At 41.3% G+C, this 25,505-nt stretch overlaps 1 protein-coding gene across 3 annotated transcripts in view; it reads left to right on the top strand.

The window, feature by feature from the left end:
* The window catches only part of TMEM117 (transmembrane protein 117), a 231,914-nt gene that overhangs the window by 192,557 nt on the left and 13,852 nt on the right, over window positions 1-25,505 (top strand). The gene's annotated exons all lie outside the window — the stretch shown is intronic.

Here is a 25,505-nt window from a genome sequence, read left to right as displayed (position 1 = left end):
ATTGAAGAAATCTGTATTTAGGCTGTCCTGTGTTTTTTCTTCTAGTTCTTCATGATTCTCTGAAAAAAAAGTAGTTAACTTAGCTACTTTGTAATGTTAATTATGTTATGTATATGTCATTGTTAAACAGCAACACAGAAATGTTATCAGCAAAATGGAACAGACTCTGGTCGTGTTAACAAATACATAAAGTGGGGACAGTCCCACTTAGTTCAGTTTTACACTGATGGAGAGACTGTTTTGATTAAAATCTAGTACGATGTGTGAGCACATTTAAAAAGACCATCTGCAACATCAAGTGCATAGAAGATAGAATTTGCTTGAATATTTAAATTAAAAGATAGAGTAGAAATACGGTCTTGTCCACATAAAATGGGTCAAGACTTCTAGAGGTTGGTGGGGTTTTTCTAGAAAATCTGTTTAACTTTGCAAACATAATTTGATTGTGACTTTTAACTGGATTTGCACTCAGTAATTTGATAGAATTAATTTACACGTATACAAACGAGAGGAGAATCCTGATTTACACTTTAAGCAGAATACACAAGTATAGTAGTTTTCCTTTGAAACAGATAAACAAGAAATTATTTTGTGTTCGTAGACAAAGCGGCATATACAAAATAATTTGTCATTCCTGACAGAGGAGATCCTCTCAGCTGTACATTTGATTCAAGAGTGGTATCTAATTTTTTTTGTTTCCTAACAAGCAACAGCAAAAAGTACCGATGTATAGTTTGTTCCCAAGGAAGTTACCAATCTTTGTACGAAAATTTCCTTCTAAACCCCTCCCATTCAGCCCAACAACTTCTGAAGATGTTAGCCCTTGAATGTCAGGGTATTTTCCATCATACCTTTGCTGGGTTTTGTAACATTTGAAAACACAATAATAAAATACAAGTCAAAACCCATGAGAAACATCTGCATTAGTGAAGTTAGCGACCAATTTTTGCATTATTTCTGACATTCGGGATTTCTGTATGTGAGGGGTTACTATGTTTTTTTATTCATGTACTTCTTGCCTACTTGCCCTTTCAAGATGGGAACCTAGCCATAAGGGCAGGCGAACAGTGACAGGTTTTTCAGAGGAGTCAGGATAGATGGGAATTCACCTTTAATAAAACTGAGGGCAGATCCAGCTCCATTACTGGTGTCCCCAGTCATTACCATATGGCTTGGTTTTACAAGGAGGAGGAGCCACATACCCTGGACTGCTTTTTTCAGCTATTACGTGGAGTGTTTCATTCCAGAGTACATTGCTCTTCACTAGCAGATTTTAGACATGCCTGTCAGAGAGCATTACAAAAATGGGTAAGCATTTTGAACACACGCTTGTACTCGACTAATTGTGCAGTGTTTGCTGAAGAACCCTACTGTGAGGGTTGGCTCTGTGGCACTGTACCTTCCATGGCCCGCAGGTCTCTGAAGGAGAAGGGGACAAGTTCAAGTGAGGTGACTCTAGGAGAAACCTTTCTATAGCAAGTAATAGATTTTCTTTCCTGCAAAGTCTCTCACGTGGGAAAGACTTTCTTCTTTTGTCCTTTCTACATTCTCATCCTTCGGGGGATCACGGAGATGTTCCTTATTAGCACTGGTGTAAAACATTCAAAAATAATTCTGAAAAATAAGAATTAATTAGAAGGACCAGAAGGGAACAGCTCTTGATCTACAGCTTTGCTTTATTTGTACTTACAAAGAATTCAAGTGACAGACTTGAGTACAGTCCTAAACACTGTTTAACCAACATACTGATAACATTTCTCATGGCATTATTGCACTGTGGCACTTCTTCCAGTTGAGTCGGACGCAGGTTTTTCTTGCCTATTCTAAGAAACACAAGAAAAGTGTTCCTCTTCTTGAATCTGCCTCCATAACTGGTGCTCTTGCATTTATATCTGCACTGAATTTCTCAGTCCCAAAGTGCTTTGTTTTATTTTCTCAAAAGTCACTGGTTTTGGGGGTATCGGGTCTTGCTCCTTTCAATTATGAATGCAGAACAGTAGTCTCCTGAGCTCTGCTGCCATCCATCCCATCAGACACCTCTTTTCTGTTAGCTTTTCTGTATCTTCTGTCTGTGACTGGTATCAAGGGAGTGGGTTATTTACTGAGAGGGACAAGTTAGTGTGGTCCCAGACATGGCCCATTTGACATCCCAGGAACCAGCAACTAGAAATGGAGTCAGCATCCCACAGAGTGAAGCTGTCCCTGTCCCTCTCCTGGCAGGGAAGTGGGGCTCTGGGGATCCAACATCTCCTTCCCATCTGCCTTTTCAGATTGTTGTTTTCTGTGAACAAGGCAAAGAGAATGGAAATGTACCACATTTCTAGATCAGAGAATAAAATAATGCATTGAAATCAACTGCTCTTATTTTGAAGGGAAACACCCTTTGAGTTTGATGGAACTGTATGTAGTGTTCATGTAAAAGGGTGATGAGGAGGGGGTGAAAGTACAGGATTGTTATGTGTAATTAAGACCCAGAAGTTTTTGTTGGAGTATTTTCAAGATCCAACTGGGTGTAAAAATTCCTTTCAAAAATCCCCGAAACAATCCTTCACGCCTTGCCAGAACCCACTACAAATCCAGTTAATTTCTTCAACTCTTTCAGTTACTTTGGGACTAAGAAAATGATATATAAAATCCTTTTCCCCTGAGAAAAGGTGGGTGTATTTTGTCCCTTATTGCACATTATATACCCTACCTTTTTAATGAGCTGTCTGGTTTATATTGCAGCATTTCCATTCTGTGCTTGTCTAGTTTGATAACCAGCACCATCATTTTAAGCTGTGGATTTGTCAAAAAAGACATGTGAAGTACAGTATTTTTAAGTACATTTCATCCTTTGCAGTGGTTGCAGATAGTTAAATCTTACTCAGGCACATTATATTTGTCTCGAGCATTACAGATCCAGCTCCAGGGTTTGCTTCAGCTGCTGTAACTTGGTGTATTTGTGCTGACCTGAATCCTATTGTGCCAATTTATACCAGCTGAGGGCTGGGCCCTTTTTTTCAGCTCTGTGACTCAGTTCCTCATTTGCTGAAAGGGAGCAACTTTAGTTCTTTTCTTTTGCTAGTTCTCTGATTGTCTGCTGAGCCCCTAAGGTGCTCAGAGAAGGATGCTCTCTGACTTGGTACAGCTTCTAGCATAATCAGGCACCAGTCCCAGCTGGAGCCTCTTGGCTCTGAGATGACTACACACAAAACGAATTAGCTGAAAAAGCTTCTCATTTGTCACAGTCGTTCCCTTTTACCCTGACAATGGGTATGTGCCGCACATGTGACACTGAGGCCCTTCTTTTGCAGTGCAGGTATTTGCCTGACATAATGAAGCTGTTCTCCAAAAGCAGGCCTAGCATTTTCCCACACTGTCCCCTGACACCATCATATCCAGCCCGAATGCACAAAAAAAGTGGAGTTCTAGGAACAACAAAAGCTGGACATTGTTTGCAAGTCTTTCACAGGCCTGTTTTCATCCGTATTTGCAAGGAGAGTCTTCTCAGACTCTGCTATAATCAGTATGTGATAGGCTTTGTTATTGTTGGATGTGTGTCTGATGAGTGGTGCATTGCTTAAGATTATATTGCAGTGATATATGTTGATATAACACTAATGGTGACATTCAGATAATTTCAACTCTGCACAGCAATGCTCTGGAATGTATTATTTGTTTGTAGAAATCTGCTTTGTAATGAGCACTGTTACACAGGTTTTTATCTAAAAATGAAAAATCTGAGATGAGATTGAACTGGTTCAGCTGTTTTTGAAGAGATAGAATTGCATACAATTTCTAAGTGCAACCATGTGAGCTAAAAAAAGGATAAACCTCAGTTTGCCATCACTAGGTAGTGTTGTCTTAAGACAAGTTTTATGTCTATCCGTATTTTACATTTAGCTACATGGCATACTGAATTTACAGGATTTAGTGACTGGTCGTACCTGAGCGCACAGAGCCACTTAGCAACAATACTGAGTTCAAGTAAAGAGAAGAAGCAAAACCAGCTTGGTTGCTCTTAATCAAACCTTAGAGGGGAACAGAAACAAGAATATGCCTGATATTGTTGGTCTAACTGCATTATTTTTGCAAAGCTGATTGAGTGTCAGTTGTTTATACTTCCTTGGAAAGTTTGAAGCCTGTTATATGGGACATTAACAAAAAGACATGCTTACTTTTATTGGCTATGAGTTCTTCTAACATGCTGTGAAGCTGCTTTTCTTTGTATAACAAACGGGACGTATGTAGTTAATCACAGAGTATCTTGAGATACCGACTACTTTAGATATTTTTGCATCTGTTAGAATCAGATTTTATTGAATCCATCAATAAGTAATTCATTCCTATATGTACACAGGAATGGAAGTATTCTCCAGTGCTTTTAGCAGTTTGAAATTACAGTTGCAGTGGTTTCTGATTTTGAACTAACGTTTAATTACTCAGCTGTATTGTGTTTGCAGTCATGTCCCTGTGGGTCATAGGTGTTGTGTAAGTGTGGCCTTAAGTTAAACAGGCTTCTAGTCTCCTCTAGGTCAGAAGCTAAAAAGTTTCTCTTTTCTGGAATCTGACCGTGCTTGCCTGCCCATCCTATAATGCTCATTAGGGACAGGAGATTCCCCAGCATAACACTTCGCAGCTCTGACAGATAGACTGGGGACCAGCGTTGCATGACACAGTGTGAACCTGTGTTTCCTGCTGGAGCAGCAAAGCAACTAAATCAACATGCCTATAGCGTCTCCCAAATAGCCTCAGTACTGGGCTGCAGCTGACTGTGGGCTGTACTGTGTCTTGACTAGTCCCCAAATAATTAACCTCTTCTCTATTTCTTCCTAGTACTTAGATAGTATTTGCAATATAATTTTTTGTTAAGATTCCTTAGAGCCCTGTATAAGCCAATGGGTGCTGTAGGTGCATTAACACATTATTGCTATTGTTGAAATGGTACAGAGACAAAAAAAGATGTTAATCAAACTGGGAAAGAGCTATATTTTTCACGTCCTTCCCCCAACACTTTTTTGACTACTGCAGTAGTCAGTAATGCTGAACTTGTCTTGATATCTCTGATGCCAGAGCAACATAGCCTCAGGTAGCCTGTGATGAGCCCAGCTGTCTCCTTATGCCTTTATTTCCCACTTCGTTAGCAGGAAGGGCAACTGCACATGTGGTGGGGACTATCCATTATCAACCAATGCAAGGTAGAGCTTCAGGGTCTCTGACCTCAGTTGCAGCAGGCACTGACCCCATTTCTCTCTGGATGAAGATAGGAGAATTAAAGAGCTGCTTTCAGGACTGGCTCTGAGCAAGGGTCCATGTTCTGAGGCAGCAGATTACTGGGGGTAGTTTGAAGCACTCATAGGGGCTGTAAGGGAGAGAGGTGCCTGGGTCCTGCAGCCACGGCTGCAGCTCCATGCCTGGCCACCTCCAGCTTGAAGCAGCCATTTGCAAGCAGCTCCCTGTCTCTGAAGAAAGACCACGGTGGTAGCTGGCTTTCCTGCCGTGCAGGGTAGCACAGAAGTAAGGAGGAGTGCTTGAAACTGGCTTGATCCCCTGAAACGCTCTCTCTCCAGCCAGCAGCGCTGTACGATGCATCAGTGGCCCAGAGGTAGGCACAGAGCAAAGGCAGGTGCTGGTGGTGGAACCCCACTCCCGGGATGAAGCACTTGCGTGGTTTCGGTGACTCAAAGCTGGTACAACTGCTTTTCTGCTGCGGCCAGCTAAATTTGGCTTGCACAGTCAAGAAGCCTTTATCCGGCCCTGGCCAGCTCTGTTTCCAACTCTTCTTCCACAACATAGAAGCCTATGGAGCACTGTGTTTCTCAGTGTGTTTACGGGTTGAACCTCCACCAGCATTAATTAGAATCATAGAATGGTTTGGGTTGGAAGGGACCTTAAAGATCATCTAGTTCCAACCCCCGATTATTGAGGTTATGTAATTATGTGATACAGTAATCCAGAATACTGCACTGTAGATATTCTAGCTGGTTCTGGTCATTTGGGGCTGTGATCTTATCTTGTCTTTCAGGAGAGATATTCTAGCTCTTGCTTTCATACAAACCCGCCTTCAATTTCCCTCTCCATCAGTTCTCAATGAGCTCTGCTATGATGTTTCCCACATCAGGTACCACACAAGCAACTAAATGACGGAAACTTGTGTCAAGGTAATCCAATTTATCGCCTGTAGATGAAAATGAGAAAATGGTGTACATCCCTTTCTAATGTATCTCGCAATGGATTTAAGGATATAATCCTATAATCCTTCTTGGACGGCTCTTTGCTTTTAGTTTCTCTCAGGTGGTCTTTGGGCTTGACTGTGTACAACGGGCAGCACGCATTAAGTTTATAATGAAATTTCATTTCAGTCCAGAACCGTATGCCCAAAGTGGAGACACAAACAATCGTCAACAGCAGCAGTGACCCCATGTACGGCACGTGATTTATTTAGAAGTAGGTGGCAGGAAAGGAAGTGATTGAGTGATCTGCTTTATCAGGCAGTCGGTGTTAGAGGAAGCCAGACAGCCTGTTTGTTGTCCCATCTCATGTGGGAAAGAGTAGTTTTTGATGGCTCTGATTCAGGCTGGTTTCTGCAGACTGCCTGTCGCAGACTGCCCAGGCTGTGCCCCGCAGCCTGTGCCCCGCAGCCTGCTTGCTGCTGCGCCGGCCACCTGCGGCTGCTGCCTCCCGGGCGAGAGCCGCAGCCGATTCTCTTGCCTGCAAGTTGGTACTTTTGTCCTGACCTTAAGTTGCGAAGCAACAGCTACATCTTCTGAATGAATGTTAAATACCCTCGGGGATGTTTCTGGCATCTGGGCCAAACAATTACTGCGCTAATCTAAATTATACAAACTCCACTATTTCTCAAGGTCGGGCTGCAAAGATTTGCATATCTGGACAAAGTGTTCCAAATACAGGGGATGAGAGAAAGAAAACCATCAAACAAACAAGCCTAGCTTCAGAAATGAGTAGACGCCAATTTGAGCAACGCAAATACAGTTACACATGAAAAATGGTATTAAGAATGAGACAACACTAGCGAGGCTGCAGAGTCATGCATTCAGAAGTTAGGAGATGCCGGAATTAAGGTCACTGGTATAAACTTTTCACCCCTATTGTGCACGTGCATTATGATACAATCTTTAATTATCTATTCACATCCCATTTTTCCACAGGACCTCTGTCTCACTTGCTGCACTGGATGAATGGTGTTCACTTAATGAGAAGCTATTCAATATTTTGGTTTACCCTTCCTGTGCAGTGTGTGGCCCCAGGCCTTACTTAGTGCACACTATTGAAACCTTGATATGAAGATGAAATCATTCATTTCTTCATTGGCTTCTTTGTGACACTTATCGCTGTACTTCCTAAGGGCTTTTCAAGCATTAATGTATTTATCTTCACAATAGCCTTCACAATAGGAGTATTATTGTCCATTATTGTCCACATTTTATATCGAGGCACAAAGAAATTAAAGTCAAAGGGTCCCTAATTTGAGATGTCTGAGGGCATTATTATGAAAAGTTATATTAATACCCATCTTTTAGCTGAGTGGTTAGCTAACTGGGGGAGGAGGGTCTAGCATATTATTTCATTAGGAGGAGACAGAGCCACATACTTACTTGATGTAATCTTATTTATTATTATACAGACAGCTCTATTTCCCTTGAAGAATTCAAAGAGTTGTAAAAGCAGTTTCTTTGGTTGTTTTGAGTGATGGCTGTAACGGTGTCATATATTTAGCTCTATTTAAAAAAATGGTTACTTTTTACACTGATCTTAAAGGAGTACAGAGCAGTCCTATCTAGGGAGTACTATGCACTAAAGACTCTTGCTATCCCTAGGGATATTTTGTCAGCCCTTCAGCTTCTCCCCAGTGGTGATATATTTGGGTCCAGCTCTCATTGATTTCAATACCAGCCATGGGCACTTGTCACTTGAACAAATCTAAGCTTAGGTGGGATATTGAAGCAATCACACAGGGGAAAAAAAAAAAAGGCAGCAAACAATTTGTAACTGCCTGGGAATAGTTTGGTTTTAGAAATTCACTTTGAAAATCTCACAGACATGTCACAGCAGAGTTGGCCGAATTCAGTTTCTCCTGGCGTCAACAACCCCTGTAACAAGAGGTAAATGTTTTCACGCCTGCTGCGGTCTCTTGCGTTTACAGCCTTCTTCCCACAGACCTCCCAGCAGAATGCAGGAGAACTTCAGGGGTCTCTGTCGCTATATATTCCTACCTCACAATCACAAGTTAGATCCTCTTTAAAGAAAAAGGGTTGTCTCCTCTGGAACAAACAGTGTGTGATCACGTAATTATGTAAGGATTGTACCATGCATACACACATCGTACAGATGACTTTAGCCTGACATCTCCTAGTTCATGAGTCTTCACCATTAAAACCTTCAGACAGTTCCTTTGATGCAGGCCTGTTTGTGTGTATAGTTCCGTTAGTCCTTACCAAAAGCTAGAAACCTCTAAATCAAAAGTCTGCCACATGAAGCTGGAACTGTTCGCTCCCCTGCACAGATGTTTGCCATGTGAGCTACCTGCTGATAGCAGCGTGTGTTTGTTCTTTCTGTGAGCCACTTCAGAAGGAGAAGGAGACGTGTACTTTGCCTCTGGACTTCACGTTAACAGCAGAGGGTGGTGATAATTGGAGTCATGGTGACCAGTCCAAACTCCAGAGCCAAAGAGGCACTGACACTTTCTGACCATTTCCCCAAACTTGGCTTTTTCCTGCCTGTGACTTTCAAACCCTCTCTCCCCATCTCCCTCTCTGCCCCCATCCTGATTCTTCCTCATTCCTGGTTCTATGACTTATCTGATTACTTTTATTCAATTCCACTTTTCAGTCTTTAAATCTCTCATTTCTAGTCTCCACATCCAGTGAATCCTAATCATCCACCCCAAGCCTGCTGTCCAAATCAAAGTCTCTCCATTTCTTCCTTTACTCTCTCCTCAGGTCAGGCCCTTTTCCGTAGCCAGCTAGTCCCAACCTCCTGTTCCCATCCCCACCATCCTTTCTAACACCCCACGCTCTTGCCCTGATTCAAGTCTCTCCCATCCTCCCACTCCCTTTGTGGAGCCTATTCTGATTTTCCTGTCAAACCTTTCTCTCTCTCGTTCCCCTTCACAGCATGGCCTATGTGGACACAACCTTCATTTAACTCTGGCTGCGCACAGATATGCCAAGTCTTCTGTTCGGTCTCTTAAAGGGGGCCGCTGGGAAGGAAAGAGGACAGGGGCTTGGGCCCCTGTCTCCCTGTTAGACTCAAACCCAGAGCTGGGACCTCTCCTGCCCCCATCTCCTCTCAGCTCCTGGTACCTGGCTCCATATGCCTGCAGAGTACTTGGGATCAGTAATTGCAGGAAAGCTGGGTCTCCATCCTTCGGTTGCTGGGCTGGGCTGGCTCAGTCCCTCTTTGAGAGCAGCTCAGAGTCCTGACAGCAGCAGCCATAGGGTTGGGAGGCAGAGGGGGGGTGGAGGATGCTGTGTCTCTTCTGAGTGTGGCAGTCTGATGATCTCTAGGAGCTGAGAGATGCTCTGGCGTGCTAAGTGAAACACAGTTTGTGACGATACTTGTTTCTGAACCTTTAGCTAAATTCTTGCAAATACAAAAATTATTGACTTTCAAAGGCACCTTAAACTCTTCCGGTTTGGGGCAAGTATTCACAGGGAAGCAAAAGGCACATCTCTGACACAAAGTTACTCCCTTGCTAAACTGTACGTCTCTACTTCAAAGCATGAGGCATTTCTACAAAGCAAAGCAGCTTATTTTCTTTGGTCTTGCTCTCAGAAGTGTTTGAATGGTGCTAGTTGAAAACGTCAAAACCCTAAAACAGAAACATAGAACCGAACAGAAAAAAAAAAAAAAACAGCCTGAGGCAGACACCTGGCATGGGCTCTGTTCAACCCAGGCAGTTAAATTTGGAAAAGTTTGAAAATGAAATCAGTATTTTGTATACAGGCAGATTTGAAGAGTAAGCAACAGCCCTGTGATTTCCGTCTTTGTTCTAGATAGCACCTGCCACAGAACTGGGTGTTCTTGTGGTATGGGTTGTACGCGTTCCTCTGGCAAAATAAACCCCAAAAGGCTCTCTTCTCATAGTGCAAAACAGTTTGCATTTCTTTCTTTTGCACTTACAAAACTACATCTAAGGACTGAGAAGGGCAAAAATCACCAGCGTTTCCCGTACAGAGTTTTGTCGCTCTGTGGTTGGGAGGGGTCTGGAAGGAAGAACAGCCTTTGCCCCTTCACCTGCTGAATTTCATATTGACAGTGGTGAGGCCTTTCCCAGCTCTACAGGACTGTGCTCCAGCATCCTGGCTCCATTTTTAGCCTTCACACAGACAGTGGCTCCAACTTGACACAACTGTATTAATTTGCAGGCAAAATGCCCAGTTCATACTGATAATGCTCAGAGCCTCAGCAGAGTTATCAGACAGCCACTTCCATGTAATCATTTCTCAACCTCATTTTCATATTCATTTTTAATTCATTTAATACTCTTGCCTTTCCTTCACATAGCACTTGTAAATACAAGCAACTTTGAACACTCAAAGGATCTGAAAAATGAAGTTATCATTCCCCGTGCAGAGCTGGTCAATAAATTTCCACAGTGTGTCCCAATGGAAATATACACAGTTATGATGTTTCTTCTGTAAAGAATGCCTCAGTGAGTACTGCTGAAGGGACTCAATCAAATGCAATTATTTATCAATTACCAGTATTCTTAGTTTATAAGACAGAGATTGCTATTGGAAATGCAGAAAAGTAGCGAGAGTCTTGAAAGATAGTAGTTAAACTACAGATTCCCTTGGGGATGGGATAGCCATGTCTGTAAAGTAACACAGAACCATACTGGCATACAGGCTAGATGGGCCTGCAGGTTATATAAGAAAATTAAATAAAAATATTAATATATTTTATGGGGAAATTATAGACTTGTATAACATTCAAGTCAGAATGAGAACAGGAACTCAGTTTTCCTTATTGATCTAGCTCTAAAGGTAACACATTGTGGTAGAAATTCTTATGCAGAATCATACTCATAAAAAGAGAAATTCAGAGATCAGATATGTGATTGGTAATTGACTTTATGTCACGGAAAACAGTGAAGGCTTTTGGTGTTATTTTCAGGGAAGTAGAATGTTGTCATTAGCGCCAGTTAGGTAGCTCTTCCACAATGCTCACCTGAGCCGTGGTTAAAAAAGTTTCTGTTCTGGTCAGCATTTTTTGTAGCCCAGATCAGGGGAGTCTGTCTTTTGTGAATATCTGTGCTTTCCAGTTGAAAGACTATGAGATGGAGCTCTCGGATCCCCTCAGCATGTGCAATGTCTAGCAGGGTCTTTGCCAAAGTCTATTAGCAAATGTTATTTTATTAATAACTGAGCTTTTGAATTTTTGCCTGTAGAAGCCAGTGCAATTGCTTTTAGGCCAGGCCGGAACATTTGGCCAACCTCTGCTGTCAGGCATGCTGATGCAGACCAATAGCCCAGTAGTCTTTAATTCCTAAATAGTACATTGCTGTAATAATAACCTCTAGTGTGGCTCTAAATCGCTTTCCTGCATTATACCTCTCCACCTCTGGTTATAGAATCTTTTAAACTGCAGTAATGCCTATTAAAATCTGGCTTGCTCATATTTCTTTCATACTTGCATACTTTGCAGCACATGCAAACTGGATAAGCCTCAGTAAAAATGTACCAAGTCTGAGGAGACACGAAAGGAATAGTCTCTCTTTTCTTCTAAAAATGTAGCAGCAAGAATATTGCTCTCTGGATTCTAAGTGGGTTTACATGTTTAACAGCAGAAATGCCTGGCCAATAGTCTTCACACGGTAGGTAGCACTGCTACAGACCAGCACGCTCCTAAATATATTTTGTAGTGCGTTTCTCATACCTAAACAGCTACATTTAAGTGTGCAGTTTTTATCTATTCATTATTTTGGTAAATGTAAATTGCTCAGGACCCTCTGATGTGTAATTATATGTTTGAATGAGCACAGCAACTTCACTAGCAGACATTTGTTCTGTAGACATGCTAGGAGAATTATAATTGATGCCTTCTTTATCACTGAATGAAAAAAGATAAAAGTGCTGCTATAAACTGAAAGTTGAAATAAATTATGTAAAATACATAATTCGCATAATGACTGTCCCTTTATAAATGTTCGTATTAAGTAACCGTATCATTTGGGATAATTCCTCCTTGAGGAATGCTGTGAAAGAACAGCTCATTCATTATCTTGACTTGGAGAATTGCTCTAAAACAGCTCCTCTGATGAGAAAATTGATTTAGCATTTCTTTAAACAATTGAAAATAATGCTTGAATTCTATATTTTCCTGTCCAGAAAGTTTCAGTAACTGTCTGCATTAGGTAGCTTTGACTGAAGCCATGGTTAAACTGAAACTCCCTCCAAAACACGTGCATCTCCCTCTCCTCTGCATGCATATACACATGCAGAAACTTGCTTTAAAACCCATCCTGGTCTATTAATCACACTGAGAAAGTAATCACTCAGCTGCTGTAATGTAGCTCCCTTGATTCATTGATGCCAGTAATTAAAAGTTTTTGAGTCATCCTAGGAAGTTTGGAAGCCACGCATTTATCTACAGGCAGCTTACTGCATCTGCTTACTGCCCTCGTAACAGCATCTCTGAGAGCAGGCACCATGTCATTTCCTAAAACTTTTGTCAGGAAACTCCTTAAAATTAAAAATATTAACTACTGAATTAAGTCTACCACTTGTAGATGTTAAGGAGAAAGTTACAGAAGAAAATACAGTAAGGGGAGAAGCACGTAAGTACTACTGTTAGTGGCAAAGATTACGGAGATGTAAGGTTATGTGAGTAGGTGAAAGAGCTCCAAATTTCTGAAGCAACAGAGAGTGGAAGAGACCATCTTCTGCTCCAAAAAGAGGGGATCATGGGGCACAACAATTGACCCCAAAGAAAATTCTTTGTGGAAGGAAATTAGCAAATTGTCTTCCAAAAGTAGCATTGGCAGTGAGGGGAAAAAGAGATTTCTTGCAGATCAAAAGTAAAGACTGAACAGAAGGTTGCAGGAGGGCATCCTTCAGAAGGGTCTGTTAGCTTGGATAAGCTTCTGCCAAGTGCTGTATATATGGTTTCTTATCTACACTGAATTTCCAGACCTTTTCAGGTTGTCCACCCTGTCTCATCTGTCATTTTTAAAAAATTATAATTCAGACTTTCCTTGCGATCAGCATAGTTGCCATATTTAGATTCAAATCTCACTAGGAGAACACTTTAATTCATTCAAGACACACCACCAGCCTCTGATTTTGTCTTTGAGATTCAAAAAGACACCTTAACCACATTCTCTCTGCTCCCAAGGATTTTGATGGGAACAGCTTTGAAATTCAAACCAAACTGTTGTTTGTCAAGACCAGGGTGAGTTTGTGCAATTAGAACTTGGTTCACTGTGTTTTTGACAAGTTCTCCCAGGAGGTTTCTAAACACTGAAAACCTTTTAGGATGAAGTTCATGTTTTCTGCATACGCTTGGCAAAGGCAGATATATTGCTTTGGTATAAAAAGCTGAAATTGCATTTTTCCCCTCTCACACTCATGAATTGAGCTTTTGCATTGGGGTCAGAGAGGAAGCTGTAGAGAAGAGTTATCTTCCCTAATTTTTATTCACATTGGAGGCTATATTTTTGGGTTTATGATTTTGTTCATTCTTTAAGGCATGTCATTTGTGTATGCATAACATACAGAGAGTACTGGCAGCATTTCCCCAAGGGATAAGGAAATGAATGGATTTTTGGAGATGGGAGGGCAGATGGGAAGGGGGGAATCTTAAGTAAATAATTTCTACAACTATTAAGTGACATACACTCTCTGTAATAAGAGGATATTTCATGTCACTGAACTGCAGTGAATGACTAACGTAATGCTGTGGTCTATATGGAAGATACAGTATAATAATCCAAGCAGCACACAAGTTTTATATAACCTCTTATTATTACTGAGAATAAAAAAATTAGTAGATGTGTACTTACGTAGGGAGACTATTGTTTTCTTCTTTTTCTCAAAGTCCCTTTAGTCAGATGGTGTAGAATACAATGAAATAAGAGTATCTTATGACAAAGATCTTATAGTGGTTCTTCGCAACAGGATTTTCCTATAATTTTCCTTTTGTGCGACGAATATGTTTGGTGTCTGGTTCAGTAAATTGTTTTGTAATTGAAGAATGTCTTCTTTTAGAAATTGGGAAAGTATTTAATATAATAGCATAATACAGTCAGAATTTAATACGCTTATAAAAACACACGGCACATCACTTTGAGGTGATGATCCAGTGCTGAGTTTGTACTCACCAGAAATCACCTCAGACGGGACTGTTGCTAGTGTGAGAACCTCTCATTTTATCTTTCTCAGTCTCTTGTGTTAAACTGGGAGGTACCTTTGTGTTCATATCATTTTTTCCTTATCTAGATGGTTGGTGAAGACCCAGTTGCTGCTCAGCATCTCAGTCTCTGAGGTAACACTGTAAGGCAGAAAACCCTCTGGCCACCATAAGCTGCTGAGGACTGCGAGTTGGCCGGTTTAGTTCTGTGGTCAAACATAGTTTCCTGGGTCTGTGGTTACTGAATTTGACAGTCCGTATCTCATGCACCAGTCCATTTTTATCAGAAGGGTGGGCCATTCTATTCAAATTCTGTTGAAATAGGTAGTGGTTTGCATTGAGTTTTAATTTCAGGTGGCAAAGGGAGATGCTCCCACTTGATGAGGATGCATCTCACCAGAGCAGCTCAGTTAGCGTTCTGCTGTTTCACTTCCTAACCTGGTGAAAGAGTCAAGAGAAATTGTCTCATACAGTTATTAAAATTATTGTGATTCATGGAAAAAAGTAGGTAGATCATGACAAGCACTGAAAAGGTATTCAGAGGTCATCAGGCCAGCCACTGGCGCCAGTTAGGGCTTATGTATTCTGAAGAACTTCAGTGTGAGAATGGACATCTGCTTTATAGCATGTACTGACAAGCTGTGAGCAGCTCATCAGGCTTCTGGAGTGGGACTTGGCCGAAACACCCCGAGTGTGATTCAGCGTGAAGCTCAGGACCCCTAAATGTAGGTGGCTACAGGGGAGCTAGCTGTATGCTAGCTCCCATCCTGGTGAATGGCAATCTAATTCACACAATAAATATTAGAGACCGATGTGGCAGCATGTATAATGCAAATAAGAACGGGCGAAATAAACACCCATATAACATATATCCATTTTCACTTGTACTCTAGATTGTTGGCGAAAGTTTGAAAACACATCCCAGAGATACTGATAGGCAAGCAAAGCTGATTTTCTTTTTACATACACTCCTCCTAAGCTTCATGTGTTTCCTTATATTCTTTTTTTGCTACCCAGATGTGTTTACATAATGGCTATGCAAATCTAATGTATGCGTTTCGTACTGCCACCCCAGCTGATACCAAACAAGCTGCTGTTACTTCTGGAACAGATGTGCCTAATGGCCACACCACAGCTTTTGAAGATAAAACTGGAGGCAGAGGGTGAGTGTGGAGGAGGAGTTCAGGAACAGGATATGTTGCCTTCAGGAAATGAAGGTAACTCATTCCCAAGTACAGTATGCTGACGCTGCTAATCCTGTTAGCAGGCTAAAACTCAGGACACAGAAAATTATTTTAACTTTAACTAAAAAACAAGAGAGGGAGCTGGGAAGACCAAATACATTCCATATTACTGTTGTCCCTGAAACAAAAACTTAAGTGCAGATAGCCACATTTTGCAAAGTTGTCTTCTTTAAATTTTTGCACGCGGTTTCCTTTTTCTTTCCTTATATATTAAAATTGGTACATTAATTAGCACAAGTTATGAGGAGGAAAATAATTTTGGAAAAGAGTTATTACTGATTATTTTAAAGGAAAGGGAATTTGCACGGGCTTGTTTGCAAACCCTACAATTAAATTTACGAGACACGTTTCTCCCTGCGTCCCATATGCATCCGCTGTTTTTACTTCCTGTCATCTTCTTAAGCTCTATTAATTTTCTCAGTATCAGTCAAATGCAGCATATAATCCTGATTTTTTCTTCAATAGAAAATTACCGTTACTGTTTCACTACCTTAATCACAGCAAGTTGAACCCTGCCCAAGCACACGTGTCATTTATAGTTACAGCTAAACCAAACCAAGTTGGTTGAAAGTTGCAAACTGAGACTGTTGGTCCAAACCTGCTGCCTCAGACTTGATGCTAGGTCATGCTTAATATCAAAGGGCAAGGTCATAGTTTTGTTTGTAACCGGCCCCAGATTTTCTCAGAACTCTTCAGAGCATCTATGAGCTGAAGGAATTTTGTTCACGACAGAACAGCTGCACAGTCATCCATTTCTAATGTTGAGGCAGCTGATTTACTTTCCATCTCGTGAGCAACATATAGTAATCCCCTTGCTCCAGATACTCTTCATTTCTGTAACACCATCTTTATTATGTTGCAAAGCTCATAGTGAGGAAAATATCTGTTCAGGTATTTTACTGCAAATCTATCTTCTTGGGTTTAGGCAACACAAAAAACCCCACCATTTGGATATCAAGCAACAAGAAAATTCATATATGTGAGTATTTGGAAAGAGAAAGGGACAATATGCTTTTTAATGCAACTGAAATTATCTGGAGATAGCTGCCTTAATGCAAAATTACTTCAGAACTCTAAGTAGAGCTTACTGTTCTCAAATAGGTACAAATGGCATTATCAGTCTTTGCAAATCCTGAAATGCTCCAGATTTCCTATTACTGTTCAGATGCAATGTGGGTATGTATTCCACAATGCAATGGTACATGCATTAGTGTGTATGTACTCATATTGTTGAAGATGATTACATAGCAATGTATTTAAAATTTATTTTTATTCTCCACATCATAGTCAGATATTTGGTCTTCTAGGGTGCCAGAAAGATTGACTGCTCTGTCATAAGTGATTGCCCTTGACAGCAAGCTGTACTCTCAGGAAATCGGTAAATATAAGTATTGCATGTTATTAGTGAATGTTCATTTTAACGTATTCACCACAGAAATGGCTTTCATAAAGTGTGTCGCTGAGGTAGTTAGAAAAACCATTATGACTGACTTGCTGGTGGTTTAGGGAAGTTTCATGTAGGGAACAAGACACAGTTCCTTCTCAGGGGCCTATTTCTTTGTCTTTTACAGGTACACAATATTGTAACATTACCACTTTATTTAGCCGCTTATCAGACTCAAGAATTAACTGGAAAAGCTCACACTGGTGTTTCTCATCCAGAACAAATACCTGATAGCTATTTAGGTCAACCAAGGTCAGAGACAAGTGAGACAGTAAAGCAAGAGTAAAGGCTCACAAAAATTGGAGAAACTTAGAGACAAAACAGAAGAACATTTACTTTTGAGCAGCTTTTTTTAATCAGTGTTTTCAGCAGTTGTGAATAGATAATCAACAGGCGAGAGCAAGTTACAAAGAGGAACCTCAGAGTGTCACTGAGATATGCGAAACCTCACATTTGCCTGGTGGAAAAACTGGTGGACTTGCTCCCAGGACATCCTGGGTGTGCGCAGAGGGTTGTGCTTAGTGATGTCTACTGCTCCTCTGGCATGGATAAAGTTGTTTCACCTTGCTCCTCTTTGACTGTCATGAGTAGCTAAAACTTAAAGGGTAGCTGTAAGAAAGAACAGTCCCTCAACGGGAAATGGTTATTACTGTTGTTCCTGGTCACTACACATCTCAAGATGAGAGACCTTCTAGTGTCCATCCTTCCTTGTGCACTGGCTTTTTTTCAAACACAATTTTTTCCTAATGTAACAGAAAGAATGGATAGCCGTTAATTCTTCACACTACTAGAAATATTTGTCCTATCAAGGAACTAGCAATTGTTACTAAGGACTGGGGTAATATTGTGCTTGGTGATGTTCGAAGACAACCAAAATACAACGAGCATTCTATTGCTAAAGAAAAGCCAAGTTATAGCTGGTTAGACAGGCAGGTATAAGCAATAGTGGCTTCATTGGTCAGGATGACAGGTAATCCAGGACACTTAATGCATGGCACCCTCATGTTTTCTCATAGCAAAGAAGAATTATAAAGGAGAGTGAGAAAGGAGAAAGCTCTGCAGCTGATAGGGAACTGCACAGGGGAAAGTTTCTTTAAATAGAGAAAAGATTCTTAGCCTGAATTTATAGACTGGTAGAAAGAGCAGCTGTCATATAGACAGTCTGTACCTAGGGTAGTGAAAGATCTGAAGGGATATGAATATGAAAGGAAGTGCCCTATATTTTATTTGATCAAAGAAAAGAGTGACATGGTCAAAGAAACAGAGTAGGAGAATGGTCTTTGCAGCAGCATTTCTGTATTGATGGAGAACAACTGCACTTGTGAAGGCCGGAGGAAAAGATGCCGATGTAACTGAACAGCAGATGATGAGAGCCTCGATAAAAATTTTAGCTGTGGGGTTTGATAGGAATTGTCATAGCTCTGATATGCTATGCAGAACAGATCTGCAGTATCGAGGCACTGCCGGGTTGTGAGGAGTGAATAGAGGATGATACCCAAGCAATAGTCACAGGGGAGAGAGAGGGAGTGCCATCTATCACAAATCAGGCATCTGCCAGTGAGTATAGATACAGATATAGGTCTTTCAGTGAAATGCAAACATTTCTTATTTTAGGTGGTCTGAAATTTTGAGATTATGTTGAGCTTGCTGCAGAAAAGCTAAATACCAATTTGGACATTTCAGTAACACTGTTTTGAGGACACGTGCACGCACCCCTTTGTCTAGGCTCAAAATGCTTTAATGTGTAACTTCGAAGTGCAGAGACCCAGAGCTTGTTTGGGACCGGAATGGCCTGGGAATTGTTGCCTTTAAATAAGCAGAAATGCGTAATAAACTAAATGATTCTCTAATAATTTTTTAATGGAGGAGGTCACTGAAGGTCAAGCACATACATATAAAGAGGCCTTAATGCTGCTTTAACTCTCAAGAAGGGAGTTATTGCTGTCTTATTATCATTTTCTCCAATATGAGCAAGACTTGCAGTGGTAGTTCTAGAGAAAGGCCAGGAGCTTCAAGAAGCTAAGCAAAGACTGAGGAGGAGAAAAGCACAAAGATGATGGAGAACAACAGCAAGGTTGTGGGTATGTCCATGTCTTACATTGCCATATAGTGCAGGGGTAGTCCTTCTGTACCCATTTCTGGTCCTGGAAGCTGACTTCAGTCTTCTGTCTCAGCAGCTTGGAGCTCAACTAAAGCAGTTACTCCACTGTTAAAGTGGATTTTCCATATTTTGAATTCTTTAAATCAAGACTAAGAGATAAAAGGTGTAGCTGTGTCTGCAATTAAGGACTTTGTGCCACAGTTCCTGATGGGTTTTTTTGATTGTTATTGCCAATAACAATCCAAGCAGGTGAAACCAAAACAGATGAGCAGATCAAATAACACTTTCTGGATTTGAAAACTATGAATACATTAGCACTGACAGTACCGACATGAAGCAGGAGGTCTTTTGAAAAATAATGTGTCATCTTTCACTGTGGGAGCTAAGTAGCCCCACTGAAGCCATGCAAGTATACAGGTGGTAATATTAAGAGTAGATGTATATTTTTGGTTTAGTGAGGGCTAACAACTGCAGTGCCTATCAAGCTTCCTTCCTTTTTAGGTAAGGTATTGGCAAAGAACACGAGGCCAGAAACTGAGCGGTAGATTTGATCTCACAGGCATGGAAGTGAATTCTAGTCATGGCTGCTGACTTCCCTTCTTATGTATGTTTGAATGAAATATTAAAATGATGTTTGTACTTTAGCAGCTCACAGCTGCAGAGATCTCCACTGTAGAGATCACTGCAAGTTGCAGCACTGCAGTGAAGTTAGAGATAACCGCAGAGGAAGTCAGGATGACCACACAGAGCCTTTGTCTCTGAATTCCAGCTGTTCATTTCCTACTTCAAACACTTACAAAAATATATAGCCATTGCCTCTCATTAAATTTCCTCTAGCTGTCTGCCTCTCTGCCATGTTCTGAGAGTAGAAACAAAGCTATCTAAGAGATGTAAAGATACATGAAAATGCGGAGTCTTCTACCTCATAAGTTAAAAGATTTTTAATAAATTAAATACAATCTGCTATAGGCAGTTTCTGGAACAAGCACACATATACATGTTCATGTATGCATTTTCTCAGTTCCTTCCCTCTGTTTTTGTTTATTTATTATTCTGAGGGGTTTAAAGTACAAATGTATTCCTAGCATTAAATACAGCATATATCATCACTACTCAAAGCAGAAATATTCAGTGTGCATTCTTCCTTTCGTGATTATCTCTGAGAAGTGTTTATATTATTTTTAGTGTTTTATATTTAGTGTTATTTTATATTTATTGTGTACCGAAGACCCTACGAGCTACATTCAGACAGGAGGAGAGATGAAAGCATGGCACATTTGTTTACCATTAATCATTACCAGCTTTTAATCTGAGTTCCACCTTCTCTGTGGCAGTTTTGCCTGGGTGGAAAGGTGCTGGTGCTGAGAGACATGGGGTCATGTGTATGTGAAGCGTGGGATGCGGTCTGCTGAGAGCTAGCATCGCCCTCCCAGACAGCTTATGAACCTTGCTGAATCCTGCTGGCACCTGGTCCTGGTTCTCCAGGGCTGGGAGGCACGGCCCAGAGCCTGCAATAAAAAACACCAAGCGGCAAGGAGCACTCCTGCAGCCAGCCGGGACACTGGGTGTTGCCAACATGCCCCTGGGCTGCTTCGCCAGCAGCTGGCCAGGAGCCCCACAGCCGCTGTGGGTCCTGGCTCTGGGTCAGGACAAGGCTTCTCCAGGCAGCGCCTTCTCTTTTCCTCAGGTGATGGCAGAGAAGAGCCATATCATACCAGAAAGTGTGACTTTGATGCTCAGTTACCATCACTAAACATATCTTTACTTAAAGAGATACCAAATCAGCGCCACCAGCTCTATTGTAGGGTCTTGTGGATATCAAAAAGTGGTCCTGGATATCAGGAAGAAAGTCTTCACTGTAAGGGTGGTGAGGCACTGGAACAAGTTGCCCAGAGAAGCTGTGGATGCCCCATCCCTGGAAGTGTTCAAGGCCAGGCTGGACGAGGCTTTGAGCAGCCTGATCTAGTGGCAGGTGTCCCTGCCCATAGCAGGGGGGGTGGAACTAGGTGATCTTTAAGGTCCCTTCCAACCCAAACCATTCTGTGATTCTGTGATTCTGTCTTAAACCAATACCTGGCATTGCAGCAGAGAGTGTGTGCATTTGTTTGACTTGGGGAACTACAAGCAAAGGGAAGAAAATGGAAATAGCATGATCTCCTCTTTTGCAGCACCCAGTTGTGTCTGTGCCTCTGGGCTTAATGAGGTAGCTGGTGGCAATCACAGGTGCTCCCTCTGCCCATTGCAACACTAGGATGAACCCCTCAGTGATCTTAAATTCATCCTCTGGCTGCCCTTTCCTCATGGGTAGAGTGAAATGAGGCAGTAACCTCATTTGATTTGCACATAGAATCATAGAATCATTTAGGTTGGAAAAGACCCTTGGGATCATCGAGTCCAACCATTAACCCCACTCTACAAAGTTCTCCCCTACACCATATCCCCTAACACCACATCTGAATGACTCTTAAACACATTCAGGGGTGGTGACTCCACCACCTCCCTGGGCAGCCTATTCCAGTGTCTGACCACTCTTTCTGCGAAGAATTTTTTCCTAATGTCCAGCCCAAACCTACCCTGCTGCAGCTTGAACCCATTCCCTCTTGTTCTATCACTAATTACTTGTGAGAAGAGACCAGCACCAACCTCTCTACAATGTCCTTTCAAGTAGTTGTAGAGTGATGAGGTCTCCCCTCAGCCTCCTCTTCCTCAAACTAAACAGTCCCAGCTCCTTCAATCGCTCCTCATAAGATTTATTCTGCAGGCCCTTCACCAGCTTCGTTGCCCTCCTCTGCACTCGCTCCAGCACCTCAATATTAGGTTAGAGAGGTTAGAGACCTCTGTGCAGCTGATTTAAGCCTGGTGGTTCTTGGTCGGTTTCTTCTTAAGCTGCATGGAGGTATGCTGCAGAGCCCCCAGTTTGGAAACCACTGAAGTAGATGAATGTTGGAAATTTGGTGCTGATGGATCTAAAGAAGAAACAATCTGTTCAGGCAGCATGAGAGATACAAATATGAGCTAAAAATATGTCTGTATGGCTTTATTTTTGAAACTGTGCAAGTAGAGTTATATTGTAAATATGGTATTTTGGGCCCAGTTCCTAATAAGATCCCAGATACGACAGAGTACCCACACTTCAGCAGTAAGGACTAACGCTAATCAAGTGAACTTCACATAATTATGAGCTGAGAAATTAAAGAACACAACGTGTGTCACTCACGTCCCAGAGGTGAGCACAGACTGATAGCATAGACCATGGAGAGAAAATACTGTGTATGGCAGCATGATGCAGACCGGAGCTGTGATCCGAAGAAGGAAGCAGTTGGTTTTATGCACTTGTACATTTGCACTAGTAGTGTACCTCTTAACAAATGATGTAGATTATTCCTACTAGGCATCTTGAATTTCTTGGAAAAATGGTTTTCTGGATAAAATTAAGTTGTCTTTTGTTTGTCAGTAATGAAAAAAATGGTAACAGTCAAAAGATTTTTGGACAACACTTTCTTAGAATCTAGATAGCAAAATGGCCACTTTTTTGGGTTTGGATTTGACAATCTGATATTGGCATTAGCCCGAAAAGTTAACAGTCATCTGCTCTTCTCCTGCAAAATACTAATACAGCTGTGTGCGCACAAGATAATGTCACTACCTGGACAGAACACGCTCACACTTAATGAAAGCTGTGAGCCAAATGAAGCCCTGAAGGCTACTTAATCGCCTAAATTAAAGCTTCGTTTTCCGAAGTGCTGTGGCTGTAGTGACTTTCATGGAAGTCAGTGGGTTTAACTCATTATTTTAGTTTCCTTTTTTAAAATATTGCTTTCAAATGCATTTTATTGTCTTTTGTTTTATTTTGTTGTTGTTTTATTTTGTTTCGTTATTTCCAGTGGGATTGTTCTTAAGCAACAGATTTTATAATCAAGCTGGCAGAGGTGTTACACTCCAAACACTATTTATGGCCAAGGAAGAAACACCTTATACATAAAGCCAAGAATTTATTATTAGTGCAATTTAAATTTTAACAGTGTAATTGAAGAATCATTATTAGTTGAGTTCTAATTATTACAGAAAATAATACTTCTGTGCAGAAAAAGTTTCAGTAATAATAATAATCATCATGATGTCAAAATTGTTATACAGACACTTCTTAGTTTCTTCTGTTTTCCTGGTGTTTTGGTCACCCTCCCCCTGCTCCTGAGGGTCCTGAAATGGGCAGTTTCAGTCTGGTGGGGGTCAGTGGGGGCATTACGGTGTGTCATTGGCATCTGGCATCCTTTGCTGGGAGGGATATGATGTTCATCTTGATGGTTTCTTTTTTCTCACTCTAGGATCTACTTGAGGTCATTTTTGTGTTTGCTAAAACACTTTTAGATCTTGCTTTTTCTTCACTGATCTGAAGCTCCACATTACAGCCAAGTTTATTATACCCAGCGCCTTTCACGTATGTTAGACACTTCTTTGTTCTCCTTGTTACCCCTAAGAGCAGTTTTGTCCGGCCCCAGGTCTGTATCTCTTTAGCTGACCACTGGTGAGTTGTTTATAGCTGTGGGGTGTCCAGTGCCAGCCAGTGCCCATCTCTTATCATCCCCTGTCTGCCCTCCTCTGTGCTGCATCCCGTGTCTCCCTTTCCCCATGCCGCTGCTATCCTACCAGGCCGGTATTTTGGTATACTACATAATAGTGTTAAAGCTGTAAAACTGTGGTGGTACCATACAAAGGAGGGAAAAAAAAAAACCAAAACAAAACAACATAGCGGTAGCCACCTGGTCAATTAGAAATGTTGCTGTTGTGGCTGAACCAGGTAAAGCAAAGCTGTGGGCAGGTCATGAACAGTTCAGACAGGACAAGCCTGACGAGCCTCGGTCCTGAGACCTTGCAAACTCAGTACAAAGCCTGGGACCTGTTACTAGCAATGGCAATACCATCCCGTGGGGCGACAGGGTAATAGAGGTCATGATACAATTAAGGCATGCTTTGCAGTATGGGGTATATGTGTAGAAAATGTGAAATAATGTACATGTGAAAGGTAGCCGTAGTTTGGAGTGTCAAATGTTATTTTTCTAATGGGCTCTCTACTCACCTGTCTGTTATAATACAAATAGTAGCACACTGTTGGGGTTGGATCTCTCTGTTTTGCTTTTGTTTTATGGAATATTTTCCAGTCTCAGTAGTCATTTGCTGAGACAAATAATACAGTAAATTGCACATCTGACAGAACTGGCATTCTAGTTACTCATTATCAGGTAATATTCATACAGATCAGTAAAAATGCTGAACTTTTTTATAAAACTCAGATGCAAAGACACAGTCCAATACAAAATTCTGTACAAATTGTCTGTAAATCAGCAAAAGGCACTGTAGGAGCATTGGGGCAAGGCAAGAGCAGGACGCTGGATTTATGGTTCCATGTTTCCTTATTTCTAATGCGGAGTCCACAGCTCTCCATTTGTTTATCTTCAGGAATACGTAATGTATTTCTCCCTATTTATTCCTGGGTAAGAGTATGTATGAATTAACATGAGACACAACTCCAGAGATGTATATTAGATACTGTGAACTGAGAGCATACACTCATAAATTTTTTTATCTTTGGGCACTTTTTGAATGTCTGCTGACTGCAAGGGGATGGTTTCAGATGCAGCGTAAGGGATTGTGCAGCTGGGCAGTTATTACCATACCTCGTGACCAGGAGTGCATGCATTGCATTAGCGATAAGGGAAAAGGAGAGCATCCTCATTTCTCTCATCTTCTGCATCTGTAAGTTGGCACTTTCTGTATCCCTGTGGACATTGAGAACCAGGTACAGAGGGTCAGGTTTTCTCCTTGCTTGTGCTCCTGTTAATCCATTTAACTCAGTATCATGATGCGTTAGCACAAATCAGCTGCTATTAGTGTTTGGGCTATGCTATTCCCTGCTGATAAAACTCTTCCATTTCCCTTCCACTGTAGAAAATGTTGGAGCTGCTTAGCAATTCTTGGAAGTTAAGTCGTATATAGTGATTTATCTTTCAGAGGCAATTCTTAGTTTTGAATAATTTTTTTTTTTTCATTACCCTGGTAGGAAACTTTCCAGACTTATAAAACTGAAAAGAATTGGAATTGGTTCTCTTGGGGAGGTGGCTGTGCTGGAGTGGTTTTCACGTGAAGGAAGCACAAGTCACAGAGCTCCTCACATTTCAGATTCCTTTATCTTACTTTTAGCAATTCAAGTGCTTGTTGCAGTAGCTGGTGGGATACAAATCCAGGTGTATGCATGGGAACAGGGCCAGTATGTTTTTAGCAGCAGATCACCAACAGCTTGCAGCGCACAGAGTAACCACTCAGGCAGTGATTGTACTGATTCTACCACTATTGCTAGACTTTC

The sequence above is a fragment of the Chroicocephalus ridibundus genome, chromosome 1, assembly GCF_963924245.1.
Source record: "Chroicocephalus ridibundus chromosome 1, bChrRid1.1, whole genome shotgun sequence".
NCBI lineage: Eukaryota > Metazoa > Chordata > Aves > Charadriiformes > Laridae > Chroicocephalus > Chroicocephalus ridibundus.
The sequence above is the reverse complement of the archived record's forward strand: the minus strand, read 5'-3'. Positions and strand labels throughout refer to the sequence as shown.